Source organism: Mus caroli, unplaced genomic scaffold (assembly GCF_900094665.2).
Source record: "Mus caroli unplaced genomic scaffold, CAROLI_EIJ_v1.1 scaffold_12780_1, whole genome shotgun sequence".
In the NCBI taxonomy this organism is placed as follows: domain Eukaryota; kingdom Metazoa; phylum Chordata; class Mammalia; order Rodentia; family Muridae; genus Mus; species Mus caroli.
The window spans coordinates 10668-15285 of NW_018391505.1; the positions used below are offsets into that span (position 1 = coordinate 10668).

General features: G+C 36.0%; 1 pseudogene; it reads left to right on the top strand.

The window, feature by feature from the left end:
* The first annotated feature begins 473 nt into the window (after window positions 1-473).
* On the top strand, window positions 474-2969 carry LOC110289222 (annotated as a pseudogene).
* Window positions 2970-4618: the final 1649 nt, after the last annotated feature.

The window sequence follows — 4618 nt, forward strand, 5'->3', positions numbered from 1 at the left end:
TAAACATATAAACATTTATTCAGTCTGGGATCCCAGGCTGAATAAAAAAGGAAAAAGGAAGAATTCAAGTGGAAACCAGCATTCCCTGCTCTGCTTTCTGATCTCCACTGATTTGGATGCTGCATAATCCTATTCCCATGAATTCTGCCATGACCTTCCCCAGGTGATAGGCTCTACCCTTTCAAGACATGATCCAAAGTAAACCTTACTTCTCATGAATTGCTATTTGTCACAGTAATGAGAAGAGTAATTTATACAAAGTTGAGAGGTTTATTTTATGTCATGGTTCAGATAATTCATTCTGTTGTCTCTTGGCTCCATTGCTTTGGATCTGTGGTGAGGCGGAACATTATGGCCTTGTGAACTAGTGTTGGATGAGGACACTCACGCTCATAATCTGTTGTAAAAATATGCAGTTTAATGCAGCTGCTGTTAACACTTGTCTGCACTGGTAGTAGTATTTTGTGGGGAAAATGGTGAAGACGTGTACACTAGTAGAAATGGTAAGTTCCAGCAAGATAGTTGGTATGTGTTGTTGTTGTTGTGTTGCTTCAAAGATAATGTGGGGATTTTTATGTTTGTGAGTACAGTTATGAATGTAAAATAGGAGTGTGGTGACTCGGATATATATTGAACATTTAGAGAACATTCACAGATTTTCAGTGTTGTGTGTTTCATCTTTTCTTCTGGAAATATCTTGGCTATTTTAGGGCTCTGTGAGCTTTGAAGATGTGGCTGTAAACTTCACTGTGGAGGAATGGGCTTTACTAGATCCTTCCCAAAAGAAGCTGCACAAAGATGTCATGGAGGAGACCTTCAGGAACCTGGCTGCTATAGGTATGATTACGATCGTACATTTTCTTGGTCAATCAGATTGTAAGTTGGTCTTGCTCAAAAATGTTGCTCCATGATTTGTAATATGGGAAGGTAAATTTGGTGGCTTTATCAGGCATGGTCATGTTATGCCATGAATCTATGTAGAATCTGTTTTTTTTTTCCTAGTATGACTAAATCAGATTTCTCTGGGTCTATATTCTAGGAAAAACACAAGACCAGAACATAGATGAGGACCATAGATATTCTAGAAGAAGTCAAAGGTAACTTTACCAACTCAGGATGATGTAGCTCAACAATCTGGAAATGGCCAGGGTTTTTGTTGTTGTTGTTGTTGTTTTGATTTGGTTTGGTTTTAGCCAATAGTTTTAAAAATCAAGACAACATCCCAATAAGCTCAACTTCAAGGTGATGTAATTTAAAGCATTTCTCTCCCAAAAAGTATATATAGAATTGAAAATATTTATGGTTTTATGTACACAACTTGTATCCAAGCACAAAGTTAATAAAAATAACGTGTGTACCTTCCTTCAAGCTTTGAGTATAGATACAGAGAAAATATAAAGCAATTTTATGTTTACACTGAGAACAGTCTTCAAGATATTTTATGTATATAAAACAAGTTTTAAATAAAATAGTTTTTGCTTCAGTATTTTGCATGAGGAATACTCAAGTACTTGGATATAGCGGCAAATATGAACCCAGCTATTAGGAGTTGAATTTGAAGGTAGCCCATGCATCATAGCAAGAGATTGACCTCAAAAATAGATAAGACTTAGATATTCATTGTTTCCAAAATAGTTAACCTACTAGAGGTATTAAGAAGTCTCATATGATTAGGCTGGCAAAATGATGCATCAGGTAAAGGCATTCACTGCCAAATTTGACCTGAGTTCAATCCTTGGGACCCATATAGTAGAAGAGAACCAACTCTTAAAAGCTGTCCTCCTGCTTCCATATGCCCACATAGCATTTGCACACACATAAATAGTAAATAAACAAATGTTAACACAAAAAGAAATCCTATATGAATATAGTGCCTTAATATTACATGTCTCCACATCCTGTAAAACCTTCAATCATATTCAAAAATTCTCAGAAATTCTGCTGGTAGAAAATTTATACCTTTATTGGTATAGTTTCCTTTTTTTACTTTAAGTAGAAATGAAGTTGTGGAAAGACTGTTGGAGCATAGCAAAGGTACTGAAAGTAAAGAAATCTTCAGACAGATTCCAAACACCATTGTGAAGATTTCTCATAGAACAATGCTTAGTGAAAACCCTGTGTACAAGGACAACATGCTCATTAGTCAGTCATCTCTTACTGCATCTGTGCCTCTTCAGACTCCACACAAACCTCATGAATATGAGCCACATGGAGAGAACCTCTATAAATTTGGAGAATGTGAGAAAGCCTTCATTTATCCAGAATGCTTTCTGAAGCATAAAGACAGTGACACTAGAAAGAGATCCTATGAGTTGAACCAGTGTGAGGAAATCGTCAAAAGTAATGATTACATTCAAATACGTGTGAATGATAAAACTAGAGAAGAAATATGTATAGATAAGCAGCATTATAATGCCTTTACTTATTCTGATGCCATGAAAGGATTCACTGTAGGGAGAAACACTATATATGTAAACAATGTGGGAAAGATTTTATTTATTCCAGTAACTTTCGAAAACATGAATGGACTCATTCTGGAGAGAAATTCTGTGTATGTAAACTATGTGGTAAAGCCTTCACTGGACATAGTTCACTTCAACACCATGAAAGAATTCACAGTGGAGAAAAACCCTATGTATGTAAGCATTGTGGGAAAGATTTCTCTTCTTTGAGTGACTGTCAAAGACATGAACAAATTCACACTGGTGAGAAACCCTATGTATGTAAGAATTGTGGGAAAACCTTTACTAATCCCAGTGCCCTCTGACATCATGAAAGGATTCACAGTGGAGAGAAACCTTTCGTTATGTAAACACTGTGGGAAATCCTTTTATACTTTAAGTGATTGTCAAAGACATGAACAAATCCACACTGGTGAGAAACCTTTCATTTGCAAGCAATAGGGGAAAGCTTTTACCTGGTCCAGTTCCCTTAAAATACATGAGAAGACTCACAGTAGAAATCCCTAAGTGTAGAACCTGGAAAGGCAATCTTAGCATGACAATGCATAGGGCAGAGACCCAGGGTCATGTTGTCCTTAGGAATGCCTCTAGTCATCTTGATGGCATTCACCTATGTAGTAGTTCATAGCATAGTGAGAAGCTCCAACATGATGTCAATAGAGACACATACCATAAATGGATATATGGAGAAGTCTTCAGTTGGCTAACCTCTGAGAAAGTACCCAATATCAAGTTTTCTAACAAAGTTATCAAAACAGTTTACAAAGCTTTATGAAAATCCCTTAAGTAACAGAATTCATTAATTCCTTTTAGGATCCCTGTGAATAAACACTAACTGGTCAATAATTCAGAAGATAAATCATTAGAATGTTAAATTCTAATTTTGACTCTTGTAAATAAATTTTCAGATGACCTAATCTCTAAGTGTCTTTAAGCAGTAAGACATGAATTTAATGGGTTGTGTCTTTACAAGTCATGTACATTTCTTCTTTCTGTGTTGGATTCAAATGAGATGTATTCCTAATATGTTTTAGAGTAATGAGTATGTTAATGAGCTGTTGAAAAATGAAGTTGTATTTCAAGGCTTTCTCTATTGAAATCATATGGGAACTTCTTATCTTTGATATTTTTGTATTTGTCGGATTTTCATTTGAGTCAGGGTTTCTCTGTGTAACCCTGGCTATCCCAGAACTGCTTCCTTAGACCAGGCTGGCATCAAACTTCAAGATCTACCTGTCTCTGTTTCCCTAGTGCTGGGAATAAAGGAGAGTGTCACCATGCTGGGCTTTATCTTTGATGTTTATACTGTATCTTTTCTATTCTTCTCATTGTTACTGCCAAATACTTGAAACAACTTAAGGGGGAGGAGGGGAGAATTTCTTCCCTTCAGCTCACAGTTCATTATGGCAAGGAAGTCATCAAGTACAGGAGTTTATATCATTCTGTGGACACTAGAAACTAGATTTCTCAGATCAGATGGCATTTTGTATTTGATGTTTTATACTTTGATATATGTTTTCTTGAAGACTTTGCACACTAGAGATCTGAAAGTTCTGAACTATTTTGGCCAATTTGCAGATTATCAAATGAAAAGATATCTGTAAATATCCTACCATAATCATAAGCTAGATAGCTTATATGCCTGCTAATATCTACCTTTGATGTCAAGTCATTGCTGTATGCTTACAAATAGTGCTTACCCTCTATTCCTGAGTTAATCTCAGGTCAGGCTTGTGTTGTAACTTTGCTTTGTTACTTGTGTTTTACTCATACACATAGTTTAAGTGCCTTTTTACCAGAGACTGCAGGGACCTTACTTCTTGTGGATTAATATCTAATGAATTATGCTTTCAACTCTGTCTGTAACCATAAGTGACCATGTATTTTGTCATTAAAATAACTTTTTCCCTTTTTATCTGTTTAGTTTTTTGAGACAAGCTCTTACTCTGAACCCAGGTTAGCCTGTAATTCACTCTTATTTCAAGGATAACAGGCCCAAGCCATTACATCAATGCTTGAAAGTCATTCTTGTTTAAATTTTTGAAGGATTTGTTTTAGAGGGATCACTTGGTACTGAACATGAAATATCCCCCATACCACACTGATATCAAACATACTAAGGCACATGCCTGGCTACACTGTAGGTGTGAACATAA